This window comes from Carcharodon carcharias, chromosome 31 (genome assembly GCF_017639515.1).
Source record: "Carcharodon carcharias isolate sCarCar2 chromosome 31, sCarCar2.pri, whole genome shotgun sequence".
NCBI classification, from domain to species: Eukaryota; Metazoa; Chordata; class Chondrichthyes; order Lamniformes; family Lamnidae; genus Carcharodon; species Carcharodon carcharias.
In genome coordinates, this window is record NC_054497.1 from 22,026,303 (window position 1) to 22,053,138 (window position 26,836).

Here is a 26,836-nt window from a genome sequence, read left to right on the forward strand (position 1 = left end):
CACACAAACACCATCTCTCACAAACACACACACTCACCATCTCTCTCACACACACACACTCACCATCTCTCACACAAACACACAAGCACACACACACCATCTTTCACACACACACACACACACCATCTCTCTCTCACACACACACTCACCATCCCTCTCACACATACACTCACCATCTAACACACATACACACACTCACCATCTCTCACACACACACTCACCATCTCTCATACACATACACACCATCTCTCTAACACACACACTCACTACCTCTCAAACACAAACACACTCACCATCTCTCATACACACACACATTCACCATCTCACTCTCACACACACACGCACACACACAAACACCATCTCTCTCAAACACACACACACACTCACCGTGTCACACACAAACACACACACACACACACACCCCATCTCTCAATCACACAAACACTCACCATCTCTCACACACACACACACGCACACACACCATCTTTCTCACACACACACTCACCATCTCTCAAACACCCACACACTCACTATCTCTCACACACACACACACTCACCATCTCTCTCACACACACATACACCCACATACACAAACACCATCTCTCTCTCTCACACACACACACGCACTCACCTTCTCTCACACACAAACACACACACACACCATCTCACTCACACACACACTCACCATCTCTCTCACACACACACACACAAACACACACTCACCATCTCTCTCATACACACACTCACCATCTCGCACACATACACACACTCACCATCTCTCACACACACACTCACCATGTCTCATACACACACTCACCATCTTTCTCACACACACGCTCCCCATGTCTCGCACACACACACTCACCATCTCTCACGCACAATCACCATCACTGTCACACACACACTCACCATCTCTCTCTCATACACACTCACCATCTCTCTCACACACACACTCACCATCTCTCACACACACACACTCACCATCATTCACACACACATGCTCAATATCTACTTCACACACACACACTCACCATCGCTCATTTAAACACTCACCATCATTCTCACACACACTCACCATCTCTCACGCACATTCACCATCTCTCACACACACACTCGCCATCTCTCACGCACATTCACCATCTCTCTCACATACATACTCACAATCTCCCTCACATACACACTCACCATCTCTCTCACACACACGCTCACCATGTGTCTCACACACACACTTACCAGGTCTCACAGACACACACTTACTATCTCTTACGCACAATCACCATCACTGTCACACACACACTCACCATCTCTCTCTCCTACACACTCACCATCTCTCTCACACACACACTCACCATCTCTCTCTCACACACACACTCACCATCTCTCTCACGCACACACTCACCATCATTCACACATACATGCTCACTATCTCCCTCACACACACACACTCACCATCGCTCACACACACACTCACCATCTCTCTCACACACAAACACGTACCATCTGTCACACACACACATTCACCATCTCTCTCACACACACAAACACTCACCATCAGTCTCAAACACACTCACCATCTCTCATATAAACACCCACCATCTCTCACACACACACTCACCATCTCTCATACACACACACTCACCATCTCTCTCTCATACACACTCACCATCTCTCTCACAAGCACACTCACCATCTCTCTCACACACACACTCACCATCTCTCTCACACAAACACTCACCATCAGTCTCACACACACACTCACCATCTCTCACATAAACACCCACCATCTCTCACAGACACACTCACCATCTCTCACACACACACTCACCATCACTCTCACACACATACTCACCATCTCTCATACACACACACTCACCATCTCTCTCTCATACACACTCACCATCTCTCTCACAAGCACACTCACCATCTCTCTCACACACACACTCCATCTCTCTCACACACACACTCACCATCATTCACATACACATGCTCAATATCTCCTTCACACATACGCACTCACCATCGATCATTTAAACACTCACCATCTCTCTCACACACACAAACATTCACCATCAGTCTCACACACACACTCACCATCTCTCACATAAACACACACCATCTGTCACACACACACTCACCGTCTCCCACACACACACTCACCATCTCTCACACAAACACACATTCACCATCTCTATCACACACACACTCACCCTCTCTCTAACACACACACACTCACCATCTCTCACACACACACACGCACAACATCTCTCTCACACACACACTCACCATCTCTCACACACACACACACTCACCATCTCTCACATAAACAACCACCATCTCTCACACACACACTCACCACATCTCACACACACACACACACACCATCTCTCACACAAACACACGTACACACACACACCATCTTTCACACACACACACACACACCATCTCTCTCTCACACACACACTCACCATCTCTCACACACACACACACACACCATCTCTCACACAAACACACGTACACACACACACCATCTTTCACACACACACACACACACCATCTCTCTCTCACACACACACTCACCATCACTCTCACACAAAAACTCACCATCTAACACACATGCACACACTCACCATCTCTCACACACACACTCACCATCTCTCATACACACACACCATCTCTCTCACACACACACTCACCATCTCTCAAACACACACACACTGACCATCTCTCATACACACACACAACATCTCTCTCACACACACACTCACCATCTCTCAAACAAATACACACTCACCAGCTCTGATACACACACACACTCACCATTTCTCTCTCACACACACACACACAAACACCGTCTCTCTCAAACACACACACACTCACCATCTCTCACACACACACACTCACCATCTTACACACATACACACACTCACCATCTCTCACACACACTCACCAGCTCTCACACACACACACCATCTCTCTCACACACACACTCACCGTCTCTCAAACACACACGCACTCACCATCTCTCATACACACACACACTCACCATCTCTCTCTCACACACACACACACACAAACACCATCTCTCTCAAACACACACACACACTCACCATCTCACACACAAACACACACACACACACACACCATCTCTCAATCACACACACACTCACCATCTCACACACACACACACACACGCACACACACACTCACCATCACTCTCACACACACACTCACCATTTCTCACACGTACACACACTCACCATCTCTCATTTACACACTCGCAATCTCTCACACATACACACACTCACCATCTCTAATACACGCACTCACCATCTCTCATACACACACACACACTATCTCACACACACACACACTCACCATCTCTCTCACACACACATACACACACACACAAAAATATCATTTCCCTCTCACACACAAACACACACACACACCATCTCTCTCACACACACACACTCACCATCTCTCATACACACACACACACACACAAACACACACTCACCATCTCTCTCATACACACACTCAACATCTCTCTCTCACACACACTCACCATCTCTCTCTCACACACACACTCACCATCACTCTCAAACACACACTCACCACCTCTCATGCACAATCACCATCAATGTCACATACACACTCTCCATCTCTCTCTCATAGACACTCACCATCTCTCTCATACACACACTCAACATCTCTCTCTCACACACACTCACTATCTCTCTCTCACACACACACTCACCATCACTCTCAAACACACACTCACCATCTCTCACGCACAATCACCATCAATGTCACATACACACTCTCCATCTCTCTCTCATAGACACTCACCATCTCTCTCACACACACACTCACCATATCTCACATAAACAACCACCATTTCTCACACACACACTCAACATCTCTCACACACACACACACACCATCTCTCACACACACACACACACACAAATACTCAGCATCTCTCACACACAAACACCATCTCTCACATACACACACACTCACCATCTCTCTCACACACACACACTCACCATCTCTCACACAAACACACAAGCACACACACACCATCTTTCACACACACACACACACACACCATCTCTCTCTCACACACACACTCACCATCCCTCTCACACATACACTCACCATCTAACACACATACACACACTCACCATCTCTCACACACACACACTCACCATCTCTCATACACATACACACCATCTCTCTACCACACACACTCACTACCTCTCAAACACAAACACACTCACCATCTCTCATACACACACACACTCACCATCTCACTCTCACACACACACGCACACACACAAACACCATCTCTCTCAAACACACACACACACTCACCGTGTCACACACAAACACACACACACACACACCCCATCTCTCAATCACACAAACACTCACCATCTCTCACACACACACACACGCACACACACCATCTTTCTCACACACACACTCACCATCTCTCAAACACCCACACACTCACTATCTCTCTCACACACACACACTCACCATCTCTCTCACACACACATACACCCACATACACAAACACCATCTCTCTCTCTCACACACACACGCACGCACTCACCATCTCTCACACACAAACACACACACTCACCATCTCTCTCTCACACACACACTCACCATCTCTCTCACACACACACACACACAAACACACACTCACCATCTCTCTCATACACACACTCACCATCTCTCACACATACACACACTCACCATCTCTCACACACACACTCACCATCTCACACACACACTCACCATGTCTCATACACACACTCACCATCTCTCTCACACACACGCTCCCCATGTCACTCACACACAGACTCACCATCTCTCACGCACAATCACCATCACTGTCACACACACACTCACCATCTCTCTCTCATACACACTCACCATCTCTCTCACACACACACTCACCATCTCTCACACACACACTCACCATCATTCACACACACATGCTCAATATCTACTTCACACACACACACTCACCATCGCTCATTTAAACACTCACCATCATTCTCACACACACTCACCATCTCTCACGCACATTCACCATCTCTCACACACACACTTGCCATCTCTCATGCACATTCACCATCTCTCTCACATACATACTCACAATCTCCCTCACATACACACTCACCATCTCTCTCACACACACGCTCACCATGTGTCTCACACACACACTCACCAGGTCTCACAGACACACACTCACTATCTCTTACGCACAATCACCATCACTGTCACACACACACTCACTATCTCTCTCTCCTACACACTCACCATCTCTCTCACACAAACACTCACCATCTCTCTCTCACACACACACTCACCATCTCTCTCACGCACACACTCACCATCATTCACACATACATCCTCACTATCTCCCTCACACCACACTCACCATCGCTCACACACACACTCACCATCTCTCTCACACACAAACACGTACCATCTGTCACACACACACATTCACCATCAGTCTCACACACACAAACACTCACCATCAGTCTCACACACACACTCACCATCTCTCACATAAACACCCACCATCTCTCACACACACCCTCACCATCTCTCACACACACACTCACCATCACTCTCGCACACACACTCACCATCTCTCATACACACACACTCACCATCTCTCTCTCATACACACTCACCATCTCTCTCACAAGCACACTCACCATCTCTCTCACACACACACTCACCATCTCTCTCACACACACACTCACCATCATTCACACACACATGCTCAATATCTCCTTCACACATACGCACTCACCATCGATCATTTAAACACTCACCATCTCTCTCACACACACAAACATTCACCATCAGTCTCACACACACACTCACCATCTCTCACACACACACTCACCGTCTCTCACACACACACTCACCATCTCTCACACAAACACACATTCACCATCTCTATCACACACACACTCACCCTCTCTCTAACACACACACACGCACCATCTCTCACACACACACACACACACAACATCTCTCTCACACACACACTCACCATCTCTCACACACACACACACTCACCATCTCTCACATAAACAACCACCATCTCTCACACACACACTCACCATCTCTCACACACACACACACACACACACCATCTCTCACACACACACACACAAATACTCAGCATCTCTCCCTCACACACACACACACACCATCTCTCACACAAACACACGTACACACACACACCATCTTTCACACACACACACACACACCATCTCTCTCTCACACACACACTCACCATCTCTCTCACACACACACTCACCATCTAACACACATACACACACTCACCATCTCTCACACACACTCACCAGCTCTCATTCACACACACACCATCTCTCTCACACACACACTCACCATCTCTCAAACACACACGCACTCACCATCTCTCATACACACACACACTCACCATCTCTCTCTCATACACACACACACACAAACACCATCTCTCTCAAACACACACACACACTCACCATCTCACACACAAACACACACACACACACACACACACACCATCTCTCAATCACACACACACTCACCATCTCTCACACACACACACACACGCACACACACACTCACCATCACTCTCACACACACAGTCACCATTTCTCACATGTACACACACTCACCATCTCTCATTTACACACTCGCAATCTCTCACACATACACACACTCACCATCTCTCATACACACACTCACCATCTCTCATACACACACACACACTATCTCTCACACACACACACACACTCACCATCTCTCTCACACACACATACACACACACACAAAAATATCATCTCCCTCTCACACACACACACACGCACTCACATCTCTCACACACAAACACACACACACACCATCTCTCTCACACACACAGACGCACCATCTCTCACACACACACACACACACACAAACACACACTCACCATCTCTCTCATACACACACTCAACATCTCTCTCTCACACACACTCACCATCTCTCTCTCACACACACACTCACCATCTCTCATTCACACACACACTCACCATCTCTCTCACACACACAAACACTCACCATCAATCTCACACACACACTCACCATCTCTCACATAAACAACCACCATCTCTCACACACACACTCAACATCTCTCACACACACACACACACACACACCATCTCTCACACACACACACACAAATACTCAGCATCTCTCTCTCACACACACACACACACACCATCTCTCACACAAACACACGTACACACACACCATCTTTCACACACACACACACACAGACACCATCTCTCTCTCACACACACACTCACCATCTCTCTCACACACACATACACACACACACAAAAATATCATCTCCCTCTCACACACACACACACGCACTCACATGTCTCACACACAAACACACACACACACCAACTCTCGCACACACACACACTCACCATCTCTCACACACACACACACACACAAACACACACTCACCATCTCTCTCATACACACACTCAACATCTCTCTCTCACACACACTCACCATCTCTCTCTCACACACACACTCACCATCACTCTCAAACACACACTCACCATCTCTCACGCACAATCACCATCAATGTCACATACACACTCTCCATCTCTCTCTCATAGACACTCACCATCTCTCTCACACACACACTCACCATATCTCACATAAACAACCACCATTTCTCACACACACACTCAACATCTCTCACACACACACACACACATACACCATCTCTCACACACACACACACACAAATACTCAGCATCTCTCACACACAAACACCATCTCTCACATACACACACACTCACCATCTCTCTCACACACACACACTCACCATCTCTCACACAAACACACAAGCACACACACACCATCTTTCACATACACATACACCATCTCTCTCTCACACACACACTCACCATCCCTCTCACACATACACTCACCATCTAACACACATACACACACTCACCATCTCTCACACACACACTCACCATCTCTCATACACATACACACCATCTCTCTAACACACACACTCACTACCTCTCAAACACAAACACACTCACCATCTCTCATACACACACACACTCACCATCTCACTCTCACACACACACGCACACACACAAACACCATCTCTCTCAAACACACACACACACTCACCGTGTCACACACAAACACACACACACACACACACACCCCATCTCTCAATCACTCAAACACTCACCATCTCTCACACACACACACACGCACACACACCATCTTTCTCACACACACACTCACCATCTCTCAAACACCGACACACTCACTATCTCTCACACACACACACACTCACCATCTCTCTCACACACACATACACCCACATACACAAACACCATCTCTCTCTCTCACACACACACACACGCACTCACCATCTCTCACACACAAACACACACAAACACCATCTCACTCACACACACACACTCACCATCTCTCTCAAACACACACACACACAATCACACACCATCTCTCACACATATACACACTCACCATCTCTCATACACACACATACTCACCATCACCCACACATACACTCTCACCATCTCTCACACACACACGCTCACCATGTCTCTCACACACACACTCATCAGGTATCACAGACACCACTCACCATCTCTCACGCACATTCACCATCTCTAACACACACACTCATCATCTCTCACACACACACTCACCATCACTCTCACACACACAGTTACCATCTCTCACACATACACACACTCACCATCTCCCTTGCACATTCACCATCTCTCTCACACACACACTCACCATCTCTCACACACACACTCACCATCTCTCACCCACACACTCACCATCTCTCTCACACACACACTCACCATCTCTCTCTCACACACACACTCACCATCTTTCACACACACATGCTCAATATCTCCTTCACACACACACACACTCACCATCACTCATTTAAACACTCACCATCTTTCTCACACACACTCAACATCTCTCATGCACATTCACCATCTCTCACACACACACTCGCCATCTCTCACGCACATTCACCATCTCTCTCACACACATACTCACCATCTCTCACACACACACTCACCATCTCTCACACATACACACTCTCACCATCTCTCATACACACACATACTCACCATCACCCTCACATACACACTCACCATCTCTCTCACACACACGCTCACCATTTCTCTCACACACACACTCACCAGGTCTCACAGACGCACACTCACCATCTCTCACGCAAATTCACCATCTCTCACACACACACTCGCCATCTATCACGCCCATTCACCATCTCTCCAACACACACACTCACCATCTCTCACACACACAATCACACACAAACACCATCTCTCTCACACTCACAAACATCATCTCTCACACACACACACACTCACCATCTCTCACACACACACGCACAAACACCATCTCTCACACACACACTCACCATCTCTCTCACACACACACACAAACATCATCTCTCTCACACACACTCACACACAAACACCATCTCTCACACACACACACACACCATCTCTCTCACACACACACACACTCACTATCTCTCACACATAAACACACAAACACCATCTCTCACACACACACACACAAACACACACTCACCATCTCTCACGCACATTCACCATCTCGCACACACACATACTCACCAGCTCCCTCACATACACACTCACCATCTCTTTCACACACAAGCTCACCATGTCTCTCATACACACACACACACAAACACACATTCACCATCTCTCTCATACACACACTCACCATCTCTCACACATACACACACTCACCATCTCTCATACACACACTCACCATCTCTCATACACACACACACACTATCTCTCACACACACACACACACTCACCATCTCTCTCACACACACATACACACACACACAAAAATATCATTTCCCTCTCACACACAAACACACACACACACCATCTCTCTCACACACACACACTCACCATCTCTCATACACACACACACACACACAAACACACACTCACCATCTCTCTCATACACACACTCAACATCTCTCTCTCACACACACTCACCATCTCTCTCTCACACACACACTCACCATCACTCTCAAACACACACTCACCACCTCTCATGCACAATCACCATCAATGTCACATAAACACTCTCCATCTCTCTCTCATAGACACTCACCATCTCTCTCATACACACACTCAACATCTCTCTCTCACACACACTCACTATCTCTCTCTCACACACACACTCACCATCACTCTCAAACACACACTCACCATCTCTCACGCACAATCACCATCAATGTCACATACACACTCTCCATCTCTCTCTCATAGACACTCACCATCTCTCTCACACACACACTCACCATATCTCACATAAACAACCACCATTTCTCACACACACACTCAACATCTCTCACACACACACACACACCATCTCTCACACACACACACACACACAAATACTCAGCATCTCTCACACACAAACACCATCTCTCACATACACACACACTCACCATCTCTCTCACACACACACACTCACCATCTCTCACACAAACACACAAGCACACACACACCATCTTTCACACACACACACACACACACCATCTCTCTCTCACACACACACTCACCATCCCTCTCACACATACACTCACCATCTAACACACATACACACACTCACCATCTCTCACACACACACACTCACCATCTCTCATACACATACACACCATCTCTCTAACACACACACTCACTACCTCTCAAACACAAACACACTCACCATCTCTCATACACACACACACTCACCATCTCACTCTCACACACACACGCACACACACAAACACCATCTCTCTCAAACACACACACACACTCACCGTGTCACACACAAACACACACACACACACACCCCATCTCTCAATCACACAAACACTCACCATCTCTCACACACACACACACGGACACACACCATCTTTCTCACACACACACTCACCATCTCTCAAACACCCACACACTCACTATCTCTCTCACACACACACACTCACCATCTCTCTCACACACACATACACCCACATACACAAACACCATCTCTCTCTCTCACACACACACACACGCACTCACCATCTCTCACACACAAACACACACACACACCATCTCACTCACACACACACACTCACCATCTCTCTCACACACACACACACACAAACACACACTCACCATCTCTCTCATACACACACTCACCATCTCTCACACATACACACACTCACCATCTCTCACACACACACTCACCATCTCACACACACACTCACCATGTCTCATACACACACTCACCATCTCTCTCACACACACGCTCCCCATGTCTCTCACACACACACTCACCATCTCTCACGCACAATCACCATCACTGTCACACACACACTCACCATCTCTCTCTCATACACACTCACCATCTCTCTCACACACACACTCACCATCTCTCACACACACACTCACCATCATTCACACACACATGCTCAATATCTACTTCACACACACACACTCACCATCGCTCATTTAAACACTCACCATCATTCTCACACACACTCACCATCTCTCACGCACATTCACCATCTCTCACACACACACTTGCCATCTCTCATGCACATTCACCATCTCTCTCACATACATACAATCTCCCTCACATACACACTCACCATCTCTCTCACACACACGCTCACCATGTGTCTCACACACACACTCACCAGGTCTCACAGACACACACTCACTATCTCTTATGCACAATCACCATCACTGTCACACACACACTCACTATCTCTCTCTCCTACACACTCACCATCTCTCTCACACAAACACTCACCATCTCTCTCTCACACACACACTCACCATCTCTCTCACGCACACACTCACCATCATTCACACATACATCCTCACTATCTCCCTCACACACCACACTCACCATCGCTCACACACACACTCACCATCTCTCTCACACACAAACACGTACCATCTGTCACACACACACATTCACCATCAGTCTCACACACACAAACACTCACCATCAGTCTCACACACACACTCACCATCTCTCACATAAACACCCACCATCTCTCACACACACCCTCACCATCTCTCACACACACACTCACCATCACTCTTGCACACACACTCACCATCTCTCATACACACACACTCACCATCTCTCTCTCATACACACTCACCATCTCTCTCACAAGCACACTCACCATCTCTCTCACACACACACTCACCATCTCTCTCACACACACACTCACCATCATTCACACACACATGCTCAATATCTCCTTCACACATACGCACTCACCATCGATCATTTAAACACTCACCATCTCTCTCACACACACAAACATTCACCATCAGTCTCACACACACACTCACCATCTCTCACACACACACTCACCGTCTCTCACACACACACTCACCATCTCTCACACAAACACACATTCACCATCTCTATCACACACACACCCTCTCTCTAACACACACACACGCACCATCTCTCACACACACACACACACACAACATCTCTCTCACACACACACTCACCATCTCTCACACACACACACACTCACCATCTCTCACATAAACAACCACCATCTCTCACACACACACTCACCATCTCTCACACACACACACACACACACACCATCTCTCAAACACACACACACAAATACTCAGCATCTCTCCCTCACACACACACACACACCATCTCTCACACAAACACACGTACACACACACACCATCTTTCACACACACACACACACACACCATCTCTCTCTCACACACACACTCACCATCTCTCTCACACACACACTCACCATCTAACACACATACACACACTCACCATCTCTCACACACACTCACCAGCTCTCATTCACACACACACCATCTCTCTCACACACACACTCACCATCTCTCAAACACACACGCACTCACCATCTCTCATACACACACACACTCACCATCTCTCTCTCATACACACACACACACAAACACCATCTCTCTCAAACACACACACACACTCACCATCTCACACACAAACACACACACACACACACACACACACCATCTCTCAATCACACACACACTCACCATCTCTCACACACACTCACCAGCTCTCATTCACACACACACCATCTCTCTCACACACACACTCACCATTTCTCACACGTACACACACTCACCATCTCTCATTTACACACTCGCAATCTCTCACACATACACACACTCACCATCTCTCATACACACACTCACCATCTCTCATACACACACACACACTATCTCTCACACACACACACACACTCACCATCTCTCTCACACACACATACACACACACACAAAAATATCATCTCCCTCTCACACACACACACACGCACTCACATCTCTCACACACAAACACACACACACACCATCTCTCTCACACACACAGACGCACCATCTCTCACACACACACACACACACACAAACACACACTCACCATCTCTCTCATACACACACTCAACATCTCTCTCTCACACACACTCACCATCTCTCTCTCACACACACACTCACCATCTCTCATTCACACACACACTCACCATCTCTCTCACACACACAAACACTCACCATCAATCTCACACACACACTCACCATCTCTCACATAAACAACCACCATCTCTCACACACACACTCAACATCTCTCACACACACACACACACACACACCATCTCTCACACACACACACACAAATACTCAGCATCTCTCTCTCACACACACACACACACACCATCTCTCACACAAACACACGTACACACACACCATCTTTCACACACACACACACACACCATCTCTCTCTCTCACACACACTCACCATCTCTCTCACACACACATACACACACACACAAAAATATCATCTCCCTCTCACACACACACACACGCACTCACATGTCTCACACACAAACACACACACACACCAACTCTCGCACACACACACACTCACCATCTCTCACACACACACACACACACAAACACACACTCACCATCTCTCTCATACACACACTCAACATCTCTCTCTCACACACACTCACCATCTCTCTCTCACACACACACTCACCATCACTCTCAAACACACACTCACCATCTCTCACGCACAATCACCATCAATGTCACATACACACTCTCCATCTCTCTCTCATAGACACTCACCATCTCTCTCACACACACACTCACCATATCTCACATAAACAACCACCATTTCTCACACACACACTCAACATCTCTCACACACACACACACATACACCATCTCTCACACACACACACACACAAATACTCAGCATCTCTCACACACAAACACCATCTCTCACATACACACACACTCACCATCTCTCTCACACACACACACTCACCATCTCTCACACAAACACACAAGCACACACACACCATCTTTCACATACACATACACCATCTCTCTCTCACACACACACTCACCATCCCTCTCACACATACACTCACCATCTAACACACATACACACACTCACCATCTCTCACACACACACTCACCATCTCTCATACACATACACACCATCTCTCTAACACACACACTCACTACCTCTCAAACACAAACACACTCACCATCTCTCATACACACACACACTCACCATCTCACTCTCACACACACACGCACACACACAAACACCATCTCTCTCAAACACACACACACACTCACCGTGTCACACACAAACACACACACACACACACACCCCATCTCTCAATCACTCAAACACTCACCATCTCTCACACACACACACACGCACACACACCATCTTTCTCACACACACACTCACCATCTCTCAAACACCGACACACTCACTATCTCTCACACACACACACACTCACCATCTCTCTCACACACACATACACCCACATACACAAACACCATCTCTCTCTCTCACACACACACACACGCACTCACCATCTCTCACACACAAACACACACAAACACCATCTCACTCACACACACACACTCACCATCTCTCTCAAACACACACACACACAATCACACACCATCTCTCACACATATACACACTCACCATCTCTCATACACACACATACTCACCATCACCCACACATACACTCTCACCATCTCTCACACACACACGCTCACCATGTCTCTCACACACACACTCATCAGGTATCACAGACACCACTCACCATCTCTCACGCACATTCACCATCTCTAACACACACACTCATCATCTCTCACACACACACTCACCATCACTCTCACACACACAGTTACCATCTCTCACACATACACACACTCACCATCTCCCTTGCACATTCACCATCTCTCTCACACACACACTCACCATCTCTCACACACACACTCACCATCTCTCACCCACACACTCACCATCTCTCTCACACACACACTCACCATCTCTCTCTCACACACACACTCACCATCTTTCACACACACATGCTCAATATCTCCTTCACACACACACACACTCACCATCGCTCATTTAAACACTCACCATCTTTCTCACACACACTCAACATCTCTCATGCACATTCACCATCTCTCACACACACACTCACCATCACTCTCACACACACAGTTACCATCTCTCACAGATACACACACTCACCATCTCCCTTGCACATTCACCATCTCTCTCACACACACACTCACCATCTCTCACACACACACTCACCATCTCTCACCCACACACTCACCATCTCTCTCACACACACACTCACCATCTCTCTCTCACACACACACTCACCATCTTTCACACACACATGCTCAATATCTCCTTCACACACACACACACTCACCATCGCTCATTTAAACACTCACCATCTTTCTCACACACACTCAACATCTCTCATGCACATTCACCATCTCTCACACACACACTCGCCATCTCTCACGCACATTCACCATCTCTCTCACACACATACTCACCATCTCTCACACACACACTCACCATCCCTCACACATACACACTCTCACCATCTCTCATACACACACATACTCACCATCACCCTCACATACACACTCACCATCTCTCTCACACACACGCTCACCATGTCTCTCACACACACACTCACCAGGTCTCACAGACGCACACTCACCATCTCTCACTCAAATTCACCATCTCTCACACACACACTCGCCATCTATCACGCCCATTCACCATCTCTCCAACACACACACTCGCCATCTCTCACACACACAATCACACACAAACACCATCTCTCTCACACTCACAAACATCATCTCTCACACACACACACACTCACCATCTCTCACACACACACGCACAAACACCATCTCTCACACACACACTCACCATCTCTCTCACACACACACACAAACATCATCTCTCTCACACACACTCACACACAAACACCATCTCTCACACACACACACACCATCTCTCTCACACACACACACCATCTCACTCACACACACACGCACACACTCACCATCTCTCTCACACACACACACAAACACCATCCCTCACACACACACACACACTCACCATCTCTCACACACACACACTCACACACACCATCTCACACACACACACACACTCACCATCTCGGAAACACACACACACACACACACACACACACTCACCATCTCTCACACACACACACTCCATCTCTTACACACACACAAACTCAGCATCTCTCAAACACACACACACACACCATCTTTCACAAACACACACACTCACCATCTCTCTCACACACACACACACTCACTATCTCTCACACATAAACACACAAACACCATCTCTCACACACACACACACAAACACACACTCACCATCTCTCACGCACATTCACCATCTCGCACACACACATACTCACCAGCTCCCTCACATACACACTCACCATCTCTTTCACACACAAGCTCACCATGTCTCTCACACACACACACACACACAAACACACATTCACCATCTCTCTCATACACACACTCACCATCTCTCACACATACACACACTCACCATCTCTCACACACACATTCACCATCTCACAAACACACACTCACCATCTCTCATGCACAATCACCATCACTGTCACACACACACTCACCATCTCTCTCTCATACACACTCACCATCTCTCTCACACACACACTCACCATCTCTCACACACACACTCACCATCATTCACACACACATGCTCAATATCTACTTCACACACACACACACACTCACCATCGCTCATTTAAACACTCACCATCATTCTCACACACACTCACCATCTCTCATGCACATTCACCATCTCTCACACACACACTCACCATCTCTCTCACACACAAACACGTACCATCTGTCACACACACATTCACCATCTCTCTCACACACACAAACACTCACCATCAGTCTCACACACACACTCACCATCTCTCACATAAACACCCACCATCTCTCACACACACACTCACCATCTCTCACACACACACTCACCATCTCTCTCTCATACACACTCACCATCTCTCTCACAAGCGCACTCACCATCTCTCTCACACACACACTCACCATCTTTCTCACACACACACTCACCATCATTCACACACACATGCTCAATATCTCCTTCACACATACGCACTCACCATCGCTCATTTAAACACTCACCATCTCTCTCACACACACAAACATTCACCATCAGTCTCACACACACACTCACCATCTCTCACATAAACACACACCATCTCTCACAAACACACTCACCGTCTCTCACACACACACACTCACCATCTCTCACACAAACACACATTCACCATCTCTATCACACACACACTCACCCTCTCTCTAACACACACACACTCACCATCTCTCACACAAACACACAATCACCATCTCTAACACACACACACTCACCATCTCTCACACACACACTCGCCATCTCTCACACACACATTCACCATCTCTCACACATACACACACTCACCATCTCTCACACATACACACACTCACCAGGTCTCACACACACATTCGCCATCTCTCACACACATACTCACCATCTCTCACACACACACTCACCATCTCTCACACACACACTCGCCATCTCTCACACACACATTCACCATCTCTCACACATACACACACTCACCATCTCTCACACATACACACACTCACCAGGTCTCACAGACACACACTCACCATCTCTAATGCACATTCACCATCTCTCACACACACTCTCGCCATCTCTCACACACATTCACCATCTCCCTCACTCACACACTCACCATCTCTCACACACACACTCACCATCTCTCACACATATACACACTCACCATCTCTCACACACACACTCACCATCTCTCACACACACACACACACACACCATCTTTCTCACACACATACTCACCATCTCTCAAACACCCACACACTCACTATCTCTCACACACACACACACTCACCATCTCTCTCACACACACATACACCCACTTACACAAACACCATCTCTCTCTCACACACAAACACACACACACACCATCTCTCTCACACACACACACTCACCATCTCTCTCACACACACACACACACAAACACACATTCACCATCTCTCTCATACACACACTCACCATCTCTCACACATACACACACTCACCATCTCTCACACACACATTCACCATCTCACACACACACACTCACCATGTCTCATACACACACTCACCATCTCTCTCACACACTCGCTCCCCATGTCTCTCACACACACATTCACCAGGTCTCACAAACAGACACTCACCATCTCTCATGCACAATCACCATCACTGTCACACACACACTCACCATCTCTCTCTCATACACACTCACCATCTCTCTCACACACACACTCACCATCTCTCACACACACACTCACCATCATTCACACACACATGCTCAATATCTACTTCACACACACACACTCACCATCGCTCATTTAAACACTCACCATCATTCTCACACACACTCACCATCTCTCACGCACATTCACCATCTCTCACACACACACTCGCCATCTCTCACGCACATTCACCATCTCGCTCACATACATACTCACAATCTCCCTCACATACACACTCACCATCTCTCTCACACACACGCTCACCATGTGTCTCACACACACACTCACCAGGTCTCACAGACACACACTCACTATCTCTCACGCACAATCACCATCACTGTCACACACACACTCACCATCTCTCTCTCCTACACACTCACCATCACTCTCACACACACACTCACCATCTCTCTCACGCACACACTCACCATCATTCACACACACATGCTCACTATCTCCATCACACACACACACACTCACCATCGCTCACACAGACACTCACCATCTCTCTCACACACACACACCATCTCTCTCACACACACACACCATCTCACTCACACACACACGCACACACTCACCATCTCTCTCACACACACACACAAACACCATCCCTCACACACACACACACACTCACCATCTCTCACACACACACACTCACACACACCATCTCACACACACACACACACTCACCATCTCGGAAACACACACACACACACACACACACACTCACCATCTCTCACACACACACACTCCATCTCTTACACACACACAAACTCAGCATCTCTCAAACACACACACACACACCATCTTTCACAAACACACACACTCACCATCTCTCTCACACACACACACACTCACTATCTCTCACACATAAACACACAAACACCATCTCTCACACACACACACACAAACACACACTCACCATCTCTCACGCACATTCACCATCTCGCACACACACATACTCACCAGCTCCCTCACATACACACTCACCATCTCTTTCACACACAAGCTCACCATGTCTCTCACACACACACACACACACAAACACACATTCACCATCTCTCTCATACACACACTCACCATCTCTCACACATACACACACTCACCATCTCTCACACACACATTCACCATCTCACAAACACACACTCACCATCTCTCATGCACAATCACCATCACTGTCACACACACACTCACCATCTCTCTCTCATACACACTCACCATCTCTCTCACACACACACTCACCATCTCTCACACACACACTCACCATCATTCACACACACATGCTCAATATCTACTTCACACACACACACACACTCACCATCGCTCATTTAAACACTCACCATCATTCTCACACACACTCACCATCGCTCATGCACATTCACCATCTCTCACACACACACTCACCATCTCTCTCACACACAAACACGTACCATCTGTCACACACACATTCACCATCTCTCTCACACACACAAACACTCACCATCAGTCTCACACACACACTCACCATCTCTCACATAAACACCCACCATCTCTCACACACACACTCACCATCTCTCACACACACACTCACCATCTCTCTCTCATACACACTCACCATCTCTCTCACAAGCGCACTCACCATCTCTCTCACACACACACTCACCATCTTTCTCACACACACACTCACCATCATTCACACACACATGCTCAATATCTCCTTCACACATACGCACTCACCATCGCTCATTTAAACACTCACCATCTCTCTCACACACACAAACATTCACCATCAGTCTCACACACACACTCACCATCTCTCACATAAACACACACCATCTCTCACAAACACACTCACCGTCTCTCACACACACACACTCACCATCTCTCACACAAACACACATTCACCATCTCTATCACACACACACTCACCCTCTCTCTAACACACACACACTCACCATCTCTCACACAAACACACAATCACCATCTCTAACACACACACATTCACCATCTCTCACACACACACTCGCCATCTCTCACACACACATTCACCATCTCTCACACATACACACACTCACCATCTCTCACACATACACACACTCACCAGGTCTCACACACACATTCGCCATCTCTCACACACATACTCACCATCTCTCACACACACACTCACCATCTCTCACACACACACTCGCCATCTCTCACACACACATTCACCATCTCTCACACATACACACACTCACCATCTCTCACACATACACACACTCACCAGGTCTCACAGACACACACTCACCATCTCTAATGCACATTCACCATCTCTCACACACACTCTCGCCATCTCTCACACACATTCACCATCTCCCTCACTCACACACTCACCATCTCTCACACACACACTCACCATCTCTCACACATATACACACTCACCATCTCTCACACACACACTCACCATCTCTCACACACACACACACACACACACCATCTTTCTCACACACATACTCACCATCTCTCAAACACCCACACACTCACTATCTCTCACACACACACACACACTCACCATCTCTCTCACACACACATACACCCACTTACACAAACACCATCTCTCTCTCACACACAAACACACACACACACCATCTCTCTCACACACACACACTCACCATCTCTCTCACACACACACACACACAAACACACATTCACCATCTCTCTCATACACACACTCACCATCTCTCACACATACACACACTCACCATCTATCACACACACATTCACCATCTCACACACACACACTCACCATGTCTCATACACACACTCACCATCTCTCTCACACACTCGCTCCCCATGTCTCTCACACACACATTCACCAGGTCTCACAAACAGACACTCACCATCTCTCATGCACAATCACCATCACTGTCACACACACACTCACCATCTCTCTCTCATACACACTCACCATCTCTCTCACACACACACTCACCATCTCTCACACACACACTCACCATCATTCACACACACATGCTCAATATCTACTTCACACACACACACTCACCATCGCTCATTTAAACACTCACCATCATTCTCACACACACTCACCATCTCTCACGCACATTCACCATCTCTCACACACACACTCGCCATCTCTCACGCACATTCACCATCTCGCTCACATACATACTCACAATCTCCCTCACATACACACTCACCATCTCTCTCACACACACGCTCACCATGTGTCTCACACACACACTCACCAGGTCTCACAGACACACACTCACTATCTCTCACGCACAATCACCATCACTGTCACACACACACTCACCATCTCTCTCTCCTACACACTCACCATCACTCTCACACACACACTCACCATCTCTCTCACGCACACACTCACCATCATTCACACACACATGCTCACTATCTCCATCACACACACACACACTCACCATCGCTCACACAGACACTCACCATCTCTCTCACACACAAACACGTACCATCTGTCACACACACATTCACCATCTCTCTCACACACACAAACACTCACCATCACCCTCACATACACACTCACCATCTCTCTCACACACACGCTCACCATGTCTCTCACACACACACTCACCAGGTCTCACAGACGCACACTCACCATCTCTCACGCACATTCACCATCTCTCACACACACACTCGCCATCTATCACGCCCATTCACCATCTCTCCAACACACACACTCACCATCTCTCACACACTCAATCACACACAAACACCATTTCTCTCACACTCACAAACACCATCTCTCACACACACACACTCACCATCTCTCACACACACACGCACAAACACCATCTCTCACACACACACTCACCATCTCTCTCACACACACACAAACATCATCTCTCTCACACACACTCACACACAAACAACATCTCTCACACACACACACACCATCTCTCTCACACACACACACCATCTCACTCACACACCCGCACACACTCACCGTCTCTCTCACACACACACACAAACACCATCCCTCACACACACACACACACTCACCATCTCTCACACACACACACACACACACCATCTCTCACACACCCACACACCAGCTCTCACACACACACACACACTCACCATCTCTCACACACACACACTCACACACACCATCTCACACACAGACACACACACTCACCATCTCGGAAACACACACACACACACAAACACTCACCATCTCTCACACACACACACACCATCTCTTACACACACACAAACTCAGCATCTCTCAAACACACACACACACACCATCTTTCACAAACACACACACTCACCATCTCTCTCACACACACACACACTCACCATCTCTCACACAAACACACACACTCACTATCTCTCACACATAAACACACAAACACCATCTCTCACACACACACACACAAACACACACTCACCATCTCTCACACACATTCACCATCTCGCACACACACATACTCACCAGCTCCCTCACATACACACTCACCATCTCTTTCACACACAAGCTCACCATGTCTCTCACACACACACTCACCAGGTCTCACAGACACACACTCACCATCTCTCACGCACATTCACCATCTCTCACACACACACTCGCCATCTCTCACGCCCATTCACCATCTCTCCAACACACACACTCACCATCTCTCACACACACAATCACACACAAACACCATCTCTCTCACACACACACTCACAAACACCATCTTTCACACACACAATCACCATCTCTCTAACACACACTCACACACAAACACCATCTCTCACACACACAAACACCATCTCTCACACACACACACTCACCATCTCTCACACACACACACAAACACAATCTCTCTCACACACACACACTCGCAAACACCATCTCTCACACACACACTCACCATCTCTCTCACACACACACACGAACATCAGCTCTCTCACACACACTCACACACAAACACCATCTCTCACACACACACACAACATCTCTCACACACATACACCATCTCTCTCACACACACACACAAACACTATCTCTCTCACACACACACACACACACTCACCATCTCTCTCACACACACACACAAACACTATCTCTCACACACACACACACTCACCATCTCTCTCACACACACACAAACTCACACCATCTCTCACACACAAACACACACACTCACCATCTCTCACACACTCACCCACACACACCATCTCTCACACACACACACACTCATCATCTCTCAAACACACACACACACACACACCATCTCACACACACACACACTCACCAGGTCTCACAGACACACACTCACCATCTCTCACGCACAATCACCATCACTGTCACACACACACTCACCATCTCTCTCTCATAAACACTCACCATCTCTCTCACACACACACTCACCATCTCTCTCTCACACACACGCTCACCATCTCTCTCACACACACACTTAACATCTCTCTCAAGCACACACTCACCATCATTCACACACACACGCTCACTACCTCCCTCACACACACACACTAACCATCGCTCACACAAACACCTCACCGTCTCTCTCACACACAAACACTCACCATCTGTCACACGCACACACTCACCATCTCGCTCAAACACACACTCACCATCACTCAAACACACACACTCACCACCTCTCACATAAACACCCACCAACTCTCACACACACACTCACCATCTCTAACACACACACTCACCATCACTCTCACACACACACTTACCATCTCTCTCTCATACACACACTCAATATCATTCACACACACATGCTCAATATCTCCTTCACACACACACACACTCACCATCGCTCATTTAAAAACTCACCATCTTTCTCACACACACTCACCATCTCTCACACACACTCACCATCTCTCACACACACACTCGCCATCTCTCACACACACATTCACCATCTCTCACACATACACACACTCACCATCTCTCACACATACACACACTCACCAGGTCTCACAGACACACACTCACCATCTCTAGCGCACATTCACCATCTCTCACACACAATCTCGCCATCTCTCACACACATTCACCATCTCCCTCACTCACACACTCACCATCTCTCACACACACACTCACCATCTCTCACACATACACACACTCACCATCTCTCACACACACACACACACACACACCTTCTTTCTCACACACATACTCACCATCTCTCAAACACCCACACACTCACTATCTCTCACACACACACACACTCACCATCTCTCTCACACACACATACACCCACTTACACAAACACCATCTCTCTCTCACACACAAACACACACACACACCATCTCTCTCACACACACACACTCACCATCTCTCTCACACACACACACACACAAACACACATTCACCATCTCTCTCATACACACACTCACCATCTCTCACACATACACACACTCACCATCTCTCACACACACATTCACCATCTCACAAACACACACTCACCATCTCTCATGCACAATCACCATCACTGTCACACACACACTCACCATCTCTCTCTCATACACACTCACCATCTCTCTCACACACACACTCACCATCTCTCACACACACACTCACCATCATTCACACACACATGCTCAATATCTACTTCACACACACACACTCACCATCGCTCATTTAAACACTCACCATCATTCTCACACACACTCACCATCTCTCACGCACATTCACCATCTCTCACACACACACTCGCCATCTCTCACGCACATTCACCATCTCGCTCACATACATACTCACAATCTCCCTCACATACACACTCACCATCTCTCTCACACACACGCTCAACATGTGTCTCACACACACACTCACCAGGTCTCACAGACACACACTCACTATCTCTCACGCACAATCACCAGCACTGTCACACACACACTCACCATCTCTCTCTCCTACACACTCACCATCTCTCTCACACACACACTCACCATCTCTCTCACGCACACACTCACCATCATTCACACACACATGCTCACTATCTCCCTCACACACACACACTCACCATCGCTCACACAGACACTCACCATCTCTCTCACACACAAACACGTACCATCTGTCACACACACATTCACCATCTCTCTCACACACACAAACACTCACCATCAGTCTCACACACACACTCACCATCTCTCACATAAACACCCACCATCTCTCACACACACACTCACCATCTCTCACACACACTCACCATCACTCTCACACACACACTCACCATCTCTCTCTCATACACACTCACCATCTCTCTCACAAGCGCACTCACCATCTCTCTCACACACACACTCACCATCTCTCTCACACACACACTCACCATCATTCACACACACATGCTCAATATCTCCTTCACACATACGCACTCACCATCGCTCATTTAAACACTCACCATCTCTCTCACACACACAAACATTCACCATCAGTCTCACACACACACTCACCATCTCTCACATAAACACACACCATCTCTCACAAACACACTCACCGTCTCTCACACACACACACACACCATCTCTCACACAAACACACATTCACCATCTCTATCACACACACACTCACCCTCTCTCTAACACACACACACTTACCATCTCTCACACAAACACAAAATCACCATCTCTAACACACACACACTCACCATCTCTCACACACACACACACACACACACACACACACAACATCTCTCTCACACACACACTCACCATCTCACACACACACAAACACCATCTCTCTCTCACACACACTCACCATCTATCACACACACATACTCACCATCTCTCTCACACACACCCACTCACCATCTCTCACACATACACACACTCACCATCTCTATCACACACACTCACCAGGTCTCACAGACACCCAC